The following is a 19972-nucleotide window of genomic DNA, read 5'->3' on the forward strand; positions in this document are numbered from 1 at the left end:
ACAGCTTGTATAACAGTGTAAATTTGAGGTGCCCTCTAAATAACTCCGCACACAGCCACATGTCTAAACCACTGGCAACAAAAGTGAGTACACCCCTAGGTGAAAATGGCCAAATTGTGCCCAATTAGATATTTTCCCTCCCCAGTCTCATTAGTGTTATAAGGTCTCAGGTGTGATAAATTTGGTGTTATCGCTTTCAAACTTTCTCATACTGGTCACTGGAAGTTCAGCATGGCAATTTATGGCAAAGAACTCTCTGAGGATCTGCAAAAAAGAATTGTTGATCTACATAAAGATGGTCTAGGCTATAAGAAGATTGCTAACACCCTGAAACTGAGCTGCAGCATGGTGGCCAAGATCATTCAGCGGTTTAACAAGACAGATTCTACTTAGAACTGGCCTCACCATGGTCAACCAAGGAAGTTGAGTGCAGGTGCTCAGCATCATATCCAGAGGTTGTCTTTTCAAAATAGACAGTTGAGTGCTGCCAGCATTGCTGCAGAGGTTAAAGGGGTGGGGGTCAGCCTGTCAGTTCTCAGAACATATGCCGCACACTGCATAAAATTGGTCAGCAGGGCTGTTGTCCCAAAAGGAAGCCTCTTCTAGAGATGATGCACAAGAAAGCCCGCAAACAGTTTGCAGGAGGCAATCAGACTAAAGACATGGATTACTGGAATCATGTCCTGTGGTCTGATGAGACCAAAATAAACTTATTTGGTTCAGATGGTGTCAAGTGTGTGTGGCAGCAACCAGGTGAGGAGTACAAAGACAAGGGTGTCTTACATACAGTCAAGCATGGTGGTGGGAGTGTCATGGTTTGGGGCTGCATGAGTGCTGCTGGTTGTGGGGAGTTACAGTTCATTGAGGGAAACATGAATGCCAGCATGTGCTGTGACATACTGTAGCAGAGCATAATCCCCTACCTTCAGAAACTGGGCCACAGGGCAGTATTCCAACATGGTAACCACCCCAAACACACCTCCAAGACAACCCCTGACTTGCCAAAGAAACTGAGGGAAAGGTTCTGGACTGGCCAAGCATGTCTCCAGACCTAAACCCTATTGAGCATCTGTGGGACAACCTCAAATGGAAGTCGGAGAAGTGCAAGGTCTCTAATGTCCACTAGCTCCATGATGTCATCATGGCGGAGTGGAAGAGCATTCCAGAGCCAACCTGTGAAGCACTAGTGAACTCCATGCCCAAGAGAGTTAAGACAGTGCTTGAAAATAATGGTGACCACACAAAATATTCACACTTTGGGAACATTTTGGCCATTTTCACCTAGGGGTGTACTCACTTTTGTTGCCAGCAGTTTAGACATTAATGACTTTGTGTTGAGTTATTTAGAGGGCCCACCAAATTTACATTGTTATACAAGCTGTACACTGACTATTTTACATTGTATCAAAGTGTCATATCTCCAGTGTTATCCCATGAAAATATATAATAACATTTACAAAAATGTGAGGGGTGTACTCACTTTTGTGAGTTACTGTGTGTGTATTACAGTGAAGGAAATAATTATTTGATCCCTTGCTGATTTTGTAAGTTTGCCCACTGACAAAGACATGAACAGTCTACAATTTTAAGGGTAGGTTAATTTTAACATTGAGAGATAGAATATCCCCCCCAAAAAATCAAGAAAATCACATTGTATAAATTATATAAATTTATTTGCATTTTGCAGTGAGAAATAAGTATTTGATCCCCTACAAACTATTATGCGTTCTGGCTCCTACAGACCAGTTAGACGCTCCTAATCAAATCGTTACCTGCATTAAGGGAATCTGTCACCCCCTGGGAGATATCAGACCTCTACTATGGCCATACAGAGGCCAGGATGAAGCAAAGCGCACTCCACGTGAGCGGTGCTTTGCGCATGCCCGGGATGTCAGGAAGCACAGTGCACGTGCAGGGGAGGGGATATGATAATTAAGCATATAGGTGGGGATTTTGGGGAATAATAAGCACATAGGCAGGGATTGCTTGGCATCCCCTGGACGCCAAGCCTGTGCAAAATAGAATTGATTAAAGCGCTTTTCTCTGCAATTAAAATTCTACTATGGGCCATACAGCTATGTATAGATTTACTTTTCTATAAACTGTATGGCCATAGTAGAGGTCTGATAACTCCAAAGTGGTGACAGATTCCCTTTAAAGACAGCTGTCTTACATAGTCACCTGTATAAGACTCCTGTCCATAGACTCAATTAATCAGTCAGACTCTAACCTCTAGAATATGGGCAAGACCAAAAAGCTTTCTAAGGATGTCAGGGACAAGATCCTAGACCTGCTCAAAGCTGGAATGGGCTACAAAACCATAAGTAAGACAGGGTGTGAAGGGTGAGAAGGTGACAACTGTTGGTGTAATAGTAAGAAAATGGAAGACATACAAAATGACTGTTAATCGACATTGATCTGGGGCACCGTGCAAAATCTTACCTCATGGGGTATCCTTGATCATGAGGAAGGTGAGAGATCAGCCTAAAGCTACATGAGGGGAACTTGTTAATTATCTCAAGGCAGCTGGGACCACAGTCACGAAGAAAACCATTGGTAACACATTACGCCTTAAAGGTTTAAATTCCTGCAGTGCCCGCAAGGTCCCCTTGCTCTAGAAGGCACATGTGCAGGCCCATCTGAAGTTTGCCAATGAACACCTGGATGATTCTGTGAGTTATTGGGAGAAGGTGCCGAGGTCAGATGAGACAAAAATTGAGCTCTTTGATATTAACTTAACTCGTCGTGTTTGGAGGAAGAGAAATGCTGCCTATGACCCAAAGAACACCGTCCACACTGTCAAGCATGGAGGTGGAAACATTATGTTTTGGGGGTGTTTCTCTGCTAAGGACATAGGACTACTTCACTGCATCAATGGGAGAATGGATGGAGCCATGTACCATAACATCCTGAGTGACAACCTCCATCCTTCCGCCAGGACATTAAAAATGGGTCATGGCTGGATCTTCCAGCAAGACAATGATCCAAAGCATACAGACCAGGCAACAAAGGAGTGAATAAAAAGAAGCACATTAAGGTCATGGAGTGGCCTAGCCAGTCTCCAGACCTTAATCCCGTAGAAAACTTATGGAGGGAGTTGAAGCTCCGAGTTGCCAATCGACAGCCTCAAAATCTTAATGATTTAGAGATGATCTGCAAAGAGGAGTGGACCAAAATTCCTCCTGACATGTGCGTAACCCTCATCATCAACTACAAAAAACGTCTTAATACTTGGTGGCAAAACCCTTGTTGGCAAGCACAACAGTAAGTGTTGTTTTCCAGAGGGATCAAATACTTATTTCTCACTGCAAAATGCAAATAAATTTATCTAATTTATACAATGTGATTTTAAGGGTGGGTTAAAATTAACCTACCCATAAAATTATAGACTGTTCATGTCTTTGTCAGAGGGCAAACTTACAAAAACAGCAAGGGGTCGAATAATTATTTCCTTCACTGTGTATATATATATATACACTGCTCAAAAAAATATAGGGAACACTTAAGCAACAGAATATAACTCCAAGTAAATCAAACTTCTGTGAAATCAAACTGTCCACTTGGGAAGCAACACTGATTGACAATCAATTTCATATGCTGTTGTGCAAATGGAATAGATGATAGATGGAAATTATTGGCAATTATCAAGACACCCTCAATAAAGGAGTGGTTCTGCAGGTGGGGACCACAGACTACATCTCAGTACCAATGCTTTCTGGCTGATGTTTTGGTCCCTTTTGAATGTTGGTTGTGCTTTCGCACTCATGGTAGCATGAGACGGACTCTAAAAACCACAGAAGTTGCTCAGGTAGTGCAGCTCATCCAGGATGGCACATCAATGCGAGCTGTGGCAAGAAGGTTTGCTGTGTCTGTCAGCGTAGTGTCCAGAAGCTGGAGGCGCTACCAGGAGAGAGGCCAGTACACCAGGAGACGTGGAGGGGGCGGTAGGAGAGCAACAACCCAGCAGCAGGACCGCTACCTCTGCCTTTGTGGAAGGCGGAACAGTAGGAGCACTGCCAGAGCCCTTCAAAATGACCTCGAGCAGGCCACAAATGTGCATGTGTCTGCACAAACGGTTAGAAACCGACTCCATGAGTGTGGTATGAGGGCCCGACATCCACAGATGGGGGTTGTACTCACAGCCCAACACCGTGCAGGATGCTTGGCATTTGCCACAGAACACCATGATTGGCAAAGTCGCCACTGACGCCCTGTGGTCTTTACAGATGAAAGCAGGTTCACACAGAGCACATGTGACAGACATGACAGAGTCTGGAGATGCCATGGAGAGCGATCTGCTGCCTGCAACATCCTTCAGCATGACCGGTTTGGCAGTGGGTCAGTAATGGTGTGGGGTGGCATTTATTTGGAGGGCCGCACAGGCCTCCATGTGCTCGCCAGAGGTACTGTAGCGTGACTACCATTAGGTATTGAGATGAGATCCTCAGACTCCTTGTGAGACCATATGCTGGTGCGGTTGGCCGTGGGTTCCTTCTGATGCAGGACAATGCCAGACCTCACATTTGCAGTGTCTTCAGCAAAATGGTGCCGGACAGCGCGCTATGGGCACGCATGTACTCTGGCGCCACACTCCTCCCCTGGCCTCCGGCAGAACAGGACACAGCGCTGGAGCACAGGGAAGAAAGGTGAGTATAAGTGGGGGTTTTTTGCATGTGTACCAGGATTGGGAAGAGGGGTGCCATGTATACCATATTTGAAATGAGGGGTGTCATGCATACGAGGATTGGGGATGGGGGGTGCCATGCATACCAGGATTGGGAATGAGGGGTGCCATGCATACCAGGATTGGGGGATGAGAGGTACCATACATACCAAGATAGGGGGGTGAGGGGGCCACACATACCAGAATTGGGGAATGAGGGGGAACCATGCATACCAGGATTGGGGGATGAGGGGTGCCATGCATACCAGGATTGGGGGATGAGGGGTACCATGCATACCAGGATTGGAGGATGAGGGGTACCACACATACCAGGATTGGGGGATGAGGGGTGCCATGTATATCAAATTTGTGAAGAGGGGTGCCATGCATACCAGGATTAGAGATGGGGTGTCAAGCATACCAGGATTGGGATGAGGGGTGCCATATATACCAGATTTGAAATGAGGGGTGCCATGCATGCGAGGATTGGGGATGGGGGGTGCCATGCATACCAGGATTGGGAATGAGGGTTGCCATGCATACCAGGATTGGGGGATGAGGGGTGCCATGCATACCAGGATTGGGGGATGAGGGGTGCCATGCATACCAGGATTGGGGGATGAGGGGTGCTATGCATACCAGGATTGGGGGATGAGGGTTACCATGCATACCAGGATTGGGGGATGAAGGGTACCATGTATTCCAGGATTAGGGGATGAGGGGTACCATGCATACCAGAATAAGGATCTGGGGGGGGCATGCATACCAGGATTCGGATGAGGGGCCATGCAAACCAGGTTTGGGGATGAGGGTGCCATGCATACCAGGATAGGGATGAGGGGTACCATGTATACCAGGATAGGGATGAGGGGTAGCATGCATAGCAGGATGAGGGGTGTCATGCATACCAGGATAGGGATGAGGGAGCCATGCATACCAGGATGAGGGGCACCATGCATACCAGGATTGGGGATGAAGGGTGCCATGCACACCACTATTGGGGGTGAGGGGTACCATGCATACCAGGATTGGGGGATGAGGGGTACCATGCATACCAGGATAGAAATCTGAGGGGGGCCATGCATACCAGGACTCAGTGAGGGGCCATGCATACCAGCATAGGGATAAGGGGTATCATGCATATCAGGATTGGGGGAAGAGGGAACCATGCATGCCAGGATTGGGGGTGAGGGGTACCATACATATCAGGATTGAGGGGTGAGGGGTACCGTACATATCAGGATTGGGGCATGAGGGGTGCCATGCATACCAGAATTGGGGGATGAGGGGTGCCATATGCATACCAGGATTGGGGGATGAGGGGTACCAGGCATACCGTAATCTCCGGCGCCCCCCAGGATTGGAGGATGAGGGCTACCATGCATACCAGGATAGGGGGATGAGGGGTACCACGCATACCAGGATTGGAGGATGAGGGGTACCACGCTTACCATGATTGGGGGATGAGGGCTACCACGCATACCAGTATTGGGGGATGAGGGGTACCACGCATACCAGTATTGGGGGATGAGTGGTACCACGCATACCAGGATTGGGGGAAGAGGGGTGCCACGCATACCAGGATTGGGTAATGAGGGAGCCAAACATACCAGGATTGGGGATGAGAAAGCCATGCATTCCAGGATGAGGGATTGGGTGCCATACATACCAGGATTGGGGGATGGGGGGTGCCATGCATACCAATATTGGGGGATGAAGGGTGCCATGCATACCATGATTGAGATGAGGGGTGCCATGTACACCAGATTTTTCATACCGGGATTGGGGATGGAGGGTGCCATGCATTCCAGGATTGGGGATGGAGGGTGCCATGCATACCAGGATTGGGCATGAGGGGTGCCATGCATTCCAGGATAGGGATGAGGGGTACCATGTATACCAAGATAGGGATGAGGGGTACCATGCATACCAGGATGAGGGATGGGGGGTGCCATACATACCAGGATGAGGGATGAGGGGTGCCATGCATACTTGGATTGGTGGATGAGGGGTGCCATGCATACCAGGATTGGGGATGGAGGGTGCCATGCATACCAGGATTGGGCATGAGGGGTGCCATGCATTCCAGGATAGGGATGAGGGGTACCATGTATACCAAGATAGGGATGAGGGGTACCATGCATACCAGGATGAGGGATGGGGGGTGCCATACATACCAGGATGAGGGGTGCCATGCATACTTGGATTGGTGGATGAGGGGTGCCATGCATACCAGGATTGGGGAATGAGGGGTGCCATGCATACCAGGATTGGGGGATGAGGGGTGCCATGCATGCTTGGATTGGGGGATGAGGGGTACCATGCATACCAGGATTGGGGGATGAGGGGTACCATGCATTCCAGGATTGGGGGATGAGGGATACCATGCATACCAGGATAAGGATCTGAGAGGGGCATGCATAACACGATTCGGATGAGGGGCCATGCATACCAGGATTGGGGACGAGGGATGCCATGCATACCAGGATTGGGGACGAGGGGTGCCATGTATACCAGGATAGGGATGAGGGGTAGCATGCATACCAGGATGAGGGGTGCCATGCATACCAGGATAGGGATGAGGGGTAGCATGCATACCAGGATGAGGGGTGCCAAGCATACCAGGATAGGCATGAGGAGTACCATGTATACCAGGATAGGGATGAGGGGTAGCATGCATACCAGAATGAGGGGCACCATGCATGCCAGGATTGGGGATGAGGGGTGCCATGCATGCCAGGATTGAGGGACGAGGGGTGCCTTGCATACCAGGATTGGGGGATGAGGGGTACCATGCATACCAGGATTGGGGGATAAGGAGTACCATGCATACCAGGAGAGGGATCTGGGTGGGCCATGCATACCAAGATTCAGATGTGGGGCCATTCATACCAGGATTGGGGATGAGGTGTGCCATGCATACCAGGATTGGAGATGAGGGGTGCCATGCATACCCAGGATAGGGATGAGGGGTACCTTGTATACCAGGATAGAGATGAGGGGTAGCATGAATACCAGGATGAAGGATGGGGTGCCATGCATATCAGGATAGGGATGAGGGAGCCATGCATACCAGGATGAGGGGGGCCATGCATGCCAGGATTGTGATGAGGGGTGCCATGCATGCCACGATTGGGGATGAGGGGTGCCATGCATACCAGGATTGGGGAAGAGGGGTGCCATGCATACCAGGATTGGGGGATGAGGAGTGCCATGCATACCAGGATTGGGGAGTGAGGGGTACCATGCATACCAGGATAGGGATCTGGGGGCAATGCATACAAGGATTCGGATGAGGGGCCATGCATACCAGGATAGGGATGAGGAGTACCATGTATACCCGGATAGGAATGAGGGGTGCCATACATACCAGGATTGGGATGAGGGGTGCCATGTATATCAAATTTGGGATGAGGGGTGCCATGCTTACCAGGATGAGAGATGGGGTGCCATGCATACCAGGATTGGGATGAGGGGTGCCATGTATACCAGATTTGAAATGAGGGGTGCCATGCAGACCAGGATTGGGGATGAGAGGTGCCATGCATAACAGGATGAGGGATTGGGTGCCATACATATCAGGATTGGGGGATCGGGGGTGCCATGCTTACCAGGATTGAGGGATGAGGGGTACCATGCATACCAGGATTGGGGGATGAGGGTTCCATGCATACCAGGATTGGGGGATGAGGTGTACCATGCATACCAGGATAGGGATCTGGGGGGGCATGCATTCCAGGATTGGGGATGAGGGGTGCCATGCATACCAGGATTGGGGATGAGGGGTGCCATGCATACCAGGATAGGGATGAGGGGTACCATGTATACCAGGACAGGGATGAGGGGTACCATGCATACCAAGATGAGGGAATGGGATGCCATGCATACCAGGCTAGGGATGAGGGAGCCATGCATACCAGGATTGGGGGATGAGGGGTACCATGCATACCAGGATAAGGATCTGGGGAGGCCATACATACCAGGATTTGGATGAGGGGCCATGAATACCAGGATAGGATTGAGGGGTACCATGTATACCAGGATAGGGATGAAGTGTACCATGCATACCAGGATGAGGGATGGGGGGTGCCATACATACCAGGATTGGGATGAGGGGTGCCATGTATATCAAATTTGGGATGAAGGGTGCCATGCATACCAGGATGAGAGATGGGGTGCCATGAATACCAGGATTGGGATGAGGAGTGCCATGTATACCAGATCTGAAATGAAGGGTGCCATGCATACCAGGATTGGGGATGAGGGGTGCCATGCATACCAGGATTGGGGGGTGAGGGGTGCCATGCATACCAAGATTTGGGGGTGAAGGGTACCATGCATACCAGGATAAGGATCTGGGGAGGCTATGCATACCAGGATTCGGATGAGGGGCCATGCATACCAGGATTGGGGATTAGGGGTGCCATGTACACCAGGATAGGGATGAGGGGTACCATGCATACTTGGATAGTGATGAGGGGTACCATGAAAACCAGGATGAGGGATGGGGAAGCCATGCATCCGAGGATGAGGGGTGCCATGGAAGCCAGGATTGGGATGAGGGGTGCCATGCATACCAGGATTGGGGATGAGGGGTGCCACGCTTACCAGGATTGGGGGATGAGGGGTACCACGCATACCAGGATTGGGGGATGAGGGGTACCACGCATACCAGGATTGAGGGATGAGGGGTACCACGCATACCAGGGTTTTTGGGATAAGGGGTACCACGCATACCTGGATTGGGGGATGGGGGGTACCATGCATACCAGGATTGGGAATGAGGAGTATCATGCATACCAGGATTGGTGTATGAGGGGTACCATGCATACCAGGATAGGGATCTTGGGGGACATGCATACCAGGATTGGGATGAGGGGTGCCATGTATATCAAATTTGGGATGAGGGGTGCCATGCATACCAGGATGAAAGATGGGGTGCCATGCATACCAGGATTGGGGATGGGGGGTGCCATGCATACCAGGATTGAGAATGAGGGGTGCCATGCATACCAGGATTGAGAATGAGGTGTGCCATGCATACCAGGATTGGTGCATGAGGGGTGCCATGCATACCAGGATTGGGGGATGAGGGGTACCATGCATACCAGGATAAGGATCTGGGGGGCCATGCATACCGGGATTCGGATGAGAGGCCATGCATACCAGGATAGGGATGAGGGGTACCTTGTATACCAGGATAGGGATGAGGGGTACCATGTATACCAGGATTGGGACGTGGAAGCCATGCATACCAGGATGAGGGGTGCCATGCATGCCAGGAGTGGGGATGAGGGGTGCCATGCTTACCAGGATTGGGGGATGAGGGGTGCCATGCATACCAGGATTGGGGGATGAGGTGTACCATGCATACCAGGATTGGGGGATGAGGGGTACCATGCATACCAGGATTGGGGGATGAAGGGTACCATGCATACCAGGAGAGAGATCTGGGGGGGGGCATGCATACCAGGATTCGGATGAGGGGCCATGCATGCCAGGATTGGGGATGAGGGGTGCCATGCATACCAGGATAGGGATGAGGTGTACCATGTTTACCAGAACAGGATATGGATGAGGGTTACCATGCATACCAGGATGAAGGATGGGGTGCCATGCATACCAGGCTAGTGATGAGGGAGCCATGCATACTAGGATTGGAATGAGGGGTGCCATGCATGCCAGGATTGGGATGAGGGGTGCCATGCATACCAGGATTGGGGGATGAGGGGTACCATGCGTACCAGGATAGGGATCTGGGGGCAATGCATACCAGGATTCGGATGAGGGGCCATGCATACCAGGATATGGATGAGGGTTACCATGTATACCAGGATAGGGATGAGGGGTACCATGCATACCAGGATGAGGGATGGGGGTGCCATATATATGCCAGGATTGGGATGAGGGGTGCCATGTATATCAAATTTGGGATGAAGGATGCCATGCATACCAGGATGAGAGATGGGGTGCCATGCATACCAGGATTGGGATGAGGGGTGCCTTGTATACCTGATTTGAAATGAGGGTTGCCATGCATACCAGGATTGGGGATGGGGGGTGCCATGAATACCAGGATTGGGGATGGGGGGTGCCATGAATACCAGGATTGGGGATGAGGGGTGCCATGCATACCAGGATTGGGGGATGAAGGGTGCCATGCATACCAGGATTGGGGAATAAGGGGTGCCATGCATACCAGGGTTGGTGGATGTGGGGTGCCTTGCATACCAGGAAAATGGGATGAGGGGTACCATGCATACCAGGAGTGGGGGATGAGGGGTACCATGCATACCAGGATAAGGATCTGGGGGGGGCATGCATACCAGGATTCAGATGAGGGGCCATGCATACCAGGAATTGGGCATGAGGGGTGCCATGCATACCAGAATTGGGGATGAGGGGTGCCATGCATACCAGGATAGGGATGAGGGGCACCATGTATTCCAGGATAGGGATGAGGGGTGCCATGCATACCAGGATGAGGAATGGGGTGCCATGCATACTAGGATAGGGATGGGGGAGCCATGCATACCAGGATGAGGGGCGCCATGCATGCCAGAATTGGGATGAGGGGTGCCATGCATACCAGTATTGGGGATGAGGGGTGCCACGCTTACCAGGATTTGGGGATGAGGTGTACCAAGCATACCAGGATTGGGGGATGAGGGGTACCACGCATACCAGGATTGGGGGATGAGGGGTACCACGCATACCAGGATTGGGTGAAGAGGTTTACCACGCATACCAGGATTGGGGGATGAGGAGTACCATGCATACCAGGATTGGGGGATGAGGGGTACCATGCATACCAGGATTGGGGGATGAGGGGTACCATGCATACCAGGATTGGGGGATGAGGGGTACCATGCATACCAGGATTGGGGGATGAGGGGTACCATGCATACCAGGATTGGGGGATGAGGAGTATCATGCATCCCAGGATTGGTGGATGAGGGGTACCGTGCATACCAGGATAGGTGATCTTGGTGGGGCATGCATACCAGGATTCTAATGAGGGGTGCCATGTATATCAAATTTTGGATGAGGGGTGCCATGCATACCAGGATGAAAGATGGGGTGCTATGCATGCCTGGATTGGGATGAGGGATGCCATGTATACCAGATTAGAAATGAGGGGTGCCATGCATGCCATGATTGGGGATGGGGGGTGCCAAGCATACCAGGATTGAGAATGAGGGGTGCCATGCATACCAGGATTGGTGGATGAGGGGTGCCATGCATACCAGGATAGGGATGAGGGGTACCCTGTATACCAGGATAGGGATGAAGGGTACCATGCATACCAGGATAAGGAATGGGGGGTGCCATACATACCTGGATTGGGATGAGGGGCGCCATGTAGATCAAATTTTGGATGAGGGGTGCCATGCATACCAGGATGAGAGATGGGGTGCCAGTCATACCTGGATTGGGGATGAGGGGTACCACGCATACCAGGATTGGGGGATGAGGGGTACCATGCATACCAGGATTGGGAGATGAGGGGTACCACGCATACCAGGATTGGGGGATGAGGGGTGCCATGCATACCAGGATTGGGGGATGAGGGGTGCCATGCATACCAGGATTGGGAGATGAGGGGTACCATGCTTACCAGGATTGGGGGATGAGGGGTACCATGCTTACCAGGATTGGGGGATGAGGATTACTATGCATACCAGGATTGGGGGATGAGGGGTACCTTGCATACCAGGATTGAGGGATGAGGGGTACCACACAAACCAGGATTGGGGGATGAGGGGTACCACGCATACCAGGATTGGGGGATGAGGGGTACCACACATACCAGGATTGGTGGATGAGGGGTACCATGCATACCAGGATAGGGATCTTGGGGGGCATGCATACCAGGATTCGGATGAGGGGTGCCATGTATATCAAATTTGGGATGAGGGGTGCCAAGCATACCAGGATGAAAGATGGGGTGCCATGCACACCAGGATTGGGATGAGGAGTGCCATGTGTACCAGATTTGAAATGAGGGGTGCCATGCATACCAGGATTGGGGATGGGGGTGCCAAGCATACTTGGATTGAGAATCAGGGGTGCCATGCATTCCAGGATTGGTGGATGAGGGGTGCCATGCATACCAGGATAGGAATGAGGGGTACCATGTATACCAGGATAGAGATGAGGGGTACCATGTATATCAGGATAGGGATGAGGGATACCATGCATACCAGGATGAGGGATGGGGGGTGCCATACTTACCAGGATTGGTGGATGAGGGGTGCCATGCATATCAGGATTGGGGGATGAGCGGTGCCATGCATACCAGGATTAGGGGATGAGGGGTACCATGCATACCAGGATTGGGGGATGAGGGGTACCATGCATACCAGATAAGGATCTGGGGGTGCCATGCATACCAGGATAGGGATGAGGGGTACCATGTATACCAGGATTGGGATGAGGGAGCCATGCATACCAGGATGAGGGGTGCCATGCATACCAGGATTGGGGATGAGGGTTGGCATGCATACCAGGATTGGGGATGATGGGTGCCATGCATACCAGTAATGGAGGTAAGGGGTGCCATGCATACCAGGAATGGAGGTGAGGGGTGCCATGCATACCAGGATTGGGGGTGAGGGGTGCGATGCATACCAGGATAGGGATGAGTCATGCCATGCATACCAGGATAGGGATGAGGGCAGCACATAACAGGATGGGGGAACAGGATGGGAGCAGCACAAATACCAGGATGGGGGCAGCACAAATACCAGCATGGGGGCAGCACAAATACCAGCACGGGTGACCATATACCAATAATTATGCTCGCCACCGGCGTAGAACAGGCTCAATAGCTAGTATATACACTGCTCAAAAAATAAAGGGAACACTTAAACAACAACATATAACTCCAAGTAAATGAAATTTCTGTGAAATCAAACTGTCCACTTTGGAAGCAACACTGATTGACAATCAATTTCACATGCTGTTGTGCAAATGGAATACACAATAGATGGAAATCATTGGCAATTATCAAGACACACTCAATAAAGGAGTGGTTCTGCAGGTGGGGACCACAGACCACATCGCAGTACCAATGCTTTCTGGCTGATGTTTTGGTCACTTTTAAATGTTGGTTGAGGTTTCACACTCGTGGTAGCATGAGACGGACTCTACAAACCACAGAAGTTTCTCAGGTAGTGCAGCTCATCCAGGATGGCACATCAATGCGAGCTGTGGCAAGAAGGTTTGCTGTGTCTGTCAGCATAGTGTCCAGAGGCTGGAGGTGCTACCAGGAGAAAGGCCACTATACCAGGAGACGTGGAGGTGGCCGTAGGAGGGCAAGAACCCAGCAGCAGGACCGCTACCTCCGCCTTTGTGCAAGGAGGAACAGGAGGAGCACTGCCAGAGCCCTTCAAAATGACCTCCAGCAGGCCACAAATGTGCATGTGTCTGCACAAACGGTTAGAAACCGACTCCATGAGGGTGGTATGAGGGTCCAACGTCCATAGATGGGGGTTGTGCTCACAGCCCAACACTGTGAAGGACGCTTGGCATTTGCCACAGAACACCAGGATTGGCAAAGTCGCCACTGGCGCCCTGTGGTCTTCACAGATTAAAGCAGGTTCCCACTGAGCACATGTGACAGAGTCTGGAGACGCTGTGGAGAGCGATCTTCTACCGCTCAGCCCTCCATGTGCTTGCCAGAGGCAACCTGACTGCCATTAGGTACCGAGATTAGGTCCTCAGACCCCTTGTGAGACCATATGCTGGTGTGGTTGGCCCTGGGTTCCTCCTAATGCAGGACAATGCCAGACCTCATGTGGCTGGAGTGTGTCAGCAGTTCCTGCAAGATGCAGGCATTGAAGCTATGGACTGGCCCGTTCCCTAGACCTGAATCCGATTGAGCACATCTGGGACATCATGTCTCGCTCCATCCACCAACGTCTCGTTGCACCACAGACTGTGCAGGAGTTGGCGGATGCTTTAGTCCAGGTCTGGGAGGAGATCCCACAGGAGACCATCCGCAACCTCATCAGGAGCATGCCCAGGCGTTGTAGGGAGGTCATGCAGGCATGTGGAGGCCACACACAATACTGAGCCTCATTTTGACTTGTTTTAAGGACATTACATCAAAGTTGGATCAGCCTGTAGTGTGTTTTTCCACTTTAATTTTGGGGGTGACACCAAATCCAGGCCTCCATTGGTTAATAAATTTGATTTCCATTGATGATTTTTGTGTGTTTTTTTTGTCAGCACATTAAACTTCGTACAAAATTTCATTCATTGAGATCTAGGATGTGTTATTTGAGTGTTCCTTTATTTTTTTGAGCAATGTATGTATGTATATATATATACAGTGCTGGCCAAAAGTATTGGCACCCCTGCAATTCTGTCAGATAATACTCAGTTTCTTCCTGAAAATGATTGCAATCACAAATTCTTTGGTATTATTCTCTTCATTTAATTTGCTTGCAAGGAAAAAACACAAAAGAGAATGAAGCAAAAATCAAATCATTGATCATTTCACACAAAACTCCAAAAAAGGGCCGGACAAAAGTATTGGCACCCTCAGCCTAATACTTGGTTGCACAACCTTTAGCCAAAATAATTGCGAACAACCACTTCCGGTAACCATCAATGAGTTTCTTACAATGCTCTGCTGGAATTGTAGACCATTCTTCTTTGGCAAACTGCTCCAGGTCCCTGATATTTGAAGGGTGCCTTCTCCAAACTGCCATTTTGAGATCTCTCCACAGGTGTTCTATGGGATTCAGGTCTGGACTCATTGCTGGCCACCTTAGAAGTCTCCAGTGCTTTCTCTCAAACCATTTTATAGTGCTTTTGGAAGTGTGTTTTGGGTCATTGTCCTGCTGGAAGACCCATGACCTCTGAGGGAGACCCAGCTTTCTCACACTGGGCCCTACATTATGCTGCAAAATTTGTTAGCAGTCTTCAGACTTCATAATGCCATGCACACGGTCAAGCAGTCCAGTGCCAGAGGCAGCAAAGCAACCCCAAAACATCAGGGAACCTCCGCCATGTTTAACTGTAGGGACCGTGTTCTTTTCTTTAAATGCCTCTTTTTTTTCCTGTACACTCTATGTTGATGCTTTTTCCCAAAAAGCTCTACTTTTGTCTCATCTGACCAGAGAACATTCTTCCAAAACGTTTTAGACTTTCTCAGGTAAGTTTTGGCAAACTCCAGCCTGGCTTTTTTATGTCTCAGGTAAGAAGTGGGGTCTTCCTGGGTATCCTACCGTACAGTCCCTTTTCATTCAGACGTCGACGGATAGTACGGGTTGACACTGTTGTACCCTCGGACTGCAGGGCAGCTTGAACTTGTTTGGATGTTAGTCGAGGTTCTTTATCCACCATCCGCACAATCTTGCGTTGAAATCTCTCGTCAATTTTTCTTTTCCGTCCACATCTAGGGAGGTTAGCCACAGTGCCATGGGCTTTAAACTTCTTGATGACACTGCGCACGGAAGACACAGGAACATTCAGGTCTTTGGAGATGGACTTGTAGCCTTGAGATTGCTCATGCGTCCTCACAATTTGGTTTCTCAAGTCCTCAGACAGTTCTTTGGTCTTCTTTCTTTTCTCCATGCTCAATGTGGTACACACAAGGACACAGGACAGAGGTTGAGTCAACTTTAATCCATGTTAACTGGCTGCAAGTGTGATTTAGTTATTGCCAACACCTGTTCGGTGCCACAGGTAAGTTACAGGTGCTGTTAATTACACGAATTAGAGAAGCATCACATGATTTTTCAAAGGGTGTCAATACTTTTGTCCACCCCCTTTTTTAGGTTTTGTGTGGAATTATATCCAATTTCTCTTTAGGACAATTCTTTTTGTGTTTTTTTCATTGAAGACAAATTAAATGAAGAGAATAATACCAAAGAATTTGTGATTGCAATCATTTTCAGGAAGAAACTGAGTATTATCTGACAGAATTGCAGGGGGGTGCCAATACTTTTGGCCAGCACTGTACACTGTTCAAAAAGTAAAGGGAACACTAAAATACCACATCCTAGATATCACTGAATGAAATATTCTAGTTGCAAATCTTTATTCATTGCATAGTGGAATGTGTTGAGAACAATAAAACATAAAAATTATCAATGTAAATCAAAATGAATATGCCATGGAGGTCTGGATTTGGAATGATGCAAGAAATCAAAGTATAAATTCAAATTACAGGCTGATTCAACTTCAGTGGAAATGCCTCAAGACAAGCAAATAATGCTCAGTAGTGTGTGTGGCCTCCACGTGCCTCTATGACCTCCCTACAACGCCTGGGCATGCTGCTGATGAGGCGGCGTATGTTCTTCTGAGGGATCTACTACTAGACCTGGATTAAAGCATCCGTCAACTCCTGGTCAGTCTGTGTGGCGTTGGTGGATGGAACGAGACATGATGTCCCTGATGTGCTTGATTGGTTTCAGGTCTGGGGAATGGGCAGGCCAGTCCAAAGCATCAATGCCTCCATTATGCAGGAACTGCTGACACACTCCAGCCACATGAGGCCTAACATTGTCAGCATCAGAAGGAACCCAGGGTCCACCGCACCAGCATATGGTCTCACAATGGGTATGAGAATGTCATTCCGGTACCTAATGGCAGTCAGAGTATCTCTGGCTAGCACATGAAGGGCTGTGCGACCCTCCAAAGAAATGCCTCCACACACCATTACTGACCCACTTCCAAACCAGTCATGCAGGAGGATGTTCTTCCCTATAGCATTCTGCTGCTACCATTCAGGACATGTGGACTACACAGCCATGCGGCTGAACTGCTTCACTGCCAAGCTGGTCGTTTTATACTACTAGTTTCTCCTAGGAGTGTTACAGCAGTGTCCACACACTCCATCATCTCCGACTATCTGTCTTCAGCAGCGCTCCTTACAAAGACTTAAGATATGTCGATGTGTCTGATAAGTGCAGGGTCATAAATAATGGAGAAATATTGGAGTCTCAACTAGTAAAATGCGTTAGAAAAAAGAGTGCTGACATCTTATAAAGGAATGAAGGGCAAAAATGGGTGGATATGCAATTCCTGACAAAATCAATATAGTTTCATAAATGAAGCAAATCTCGGTGCCTGGTCTGCACGGTGCCACCAGATGACTCTGCCTGATTAATACTCTTCAGAGCTCTAGTCTCATTTCTGCATTCCGCATTGACTTCAGCCTGCAAATGACTTACAAGAGCATCCCAGCATTGAGTACATTGCTGTAATCTAGCCTTGAGGTGATTAATGTATGTGCCACAGAAAACAGCTCATACATTGACAGGGCACTGCAGATGAAGAACTCAGACACAATAAAACCTACTCTTAAGTGCTGAATGCACCTAGAATGTTGTACTGACTACATACAAAACAGTTCTACATTTCATTCATTTTCTCTGTGTACTATCTGGCTACAGAAAGAAAAAAATGACTAATGAGTAGACAAGGGTCATTTATAAAATCACAAGAAGTCATAAGTGATCCCAAGGTCATTAAGGAATGGATCATGGCAAAATAAAATAATACTGAGTTGCTATTTGGTACATAAATTCAACATTGAACTAAACTGCAGAAATAAATTGTCTATATAATTGTGTAAACTATTACATTTTAGCTTAAAGGATTATTCTGAAGTTGTCTCTTGAGCAGCTCTGCAATTTCCTTACTTCTTGGTTACTAGGGGGGCACTCTTCCATGAGTGACAGTTCTGGACAGTTTTCTTCAGCAACTGTCATTGTTCTGAAGTCTACACTGTTATCACTATATTTACATATAGAGATAAGAGGACATTTGAACAAGCACATGTCTAGGGAAAGTGAGAGCAGTGATTAAGAGAACTGCTCTGGAAACTGCCAGTGCTGGGTAACAAAGGAATATGATTATGCAGGACTGATTCGAGCAACTGGGTGAGGAGCTGTAAGGGAGGCAGGAGGGAGAAAGCTAGGCAGCAAACTGCTGTACAGAAATCAATGGGCTGTAGAGATGTGACTGGGATCCCATGAGTTAACTCCTCAGCCTGGAATGTAGCTATAGCAGAAACTCCTCTGGCCAGTTTCTGGTGGTCAATCTCCTTGGAAACAAATTATACACTATATAAGATAAAAGCTCTCACAGCAAGAGATTGAAAAAAAGATGGAACAAGTAAGACCATTGCAAACTTGCTTATTTTCATGTTGTTTATCTAAAGCAACCTAATAATATGAGAATATCCCTTTAATCAAATATCCCTATTAACAACCAGGGACTGGTCAAGGTTGCTATGTATTTTAGGCACATTGATGTACTATACAAACAAGGATGTTTTCACATTCATTGGAAATGCTGAACGTGTTTCTGGACACTTAATTGAATAATAATAACAATATTTATTTTTATATAGCGCCAATATATTCCGTAGCGCTTTACATACATTATCATCGCTGTCCCCAATGGGGCTCACAATCTACATTAACTATCAGTATGTTTTTGGAGTGTGGGAGGAAAAAGGAGAACCTGGAGGAAACCCACGCAAACACAGGGAGAACATATAAACTACTTGCAGATGTTGTCCTTGGTGGGATTTGAACGCAGGACCCCAGCGCTGCAAGGCTGTAGTGCTAACCACTGAGCCACGTGCTGCCCACCATGGGCTCATGTCTGCGTAATATGCATCAGTATGTATTGAAAAGTATAGCATATGCGTCATTATATAATGTGTTTACAGAGCTTAACTATAGTTATGCATTTAATCAATGTATATATAGTGTAGGGATTTGTACTCACTGAGCCGCGTTGGAGGTAGGCACAGGTTCACACAGTGAAGCAGTCCGCGGGTTCAAACAAACTGGTGGTTTATTTAGTGTCCATACACCAGTGAGGAAACAAAAATAACAGCCTTTCCCTGGCACAAAAAGGAATAACAGAACAAAGCTCAAAATAACAAGTCCTTGCAGCACGGCCTCAGCCGTTTAAACAAAGTGCTTTTCTCTGCCTCCTGCAGACTCTAAGTAGCAAATGCAAGGTCTGCTCACCTTGCCAAACACACACAGACAGACTGAGACAGGCGCAGCTGTCTTAAATCAGCCTCCCAAGACCTGGACTGGAGGTAAGCGAGCAACTGTCCCCCCCCCCCCCCCCAGCTCTTTCAGCTGCTCGTAAAAGCCAGCTCTGTAATCCAGGCCCATTAAATTCCTCTCAGCACCATGTGTGCTGGAGCCTGCTTCTCCGGTTCCTACATCACCGAAGCTTGACACTTCGGGGACACATACTTCCCGTCCACAACCTGTCCGGCAGCCACCTTACAATAGTCATGGCCCAAATTGTTGGCACCCTTGAAAT

The sequence above is a fragment of the Phyllobates terribilis genome, unplaced genomic scaffold (genome assembly GCF_046119375.1).
Source record: "Phyllobates terribilis strain yellow unplaced genomic scaffold, ASM4611937v1 Scaffold_3__8_contigs__length_932513732, whole genome shotgun sequence".
Lineage (NCBI taxonomy): Eukaryota > Metazoa > Chordata > Amphibia > Anura > Dendrobatidae > Phyllobates > Phyllobates terribilis.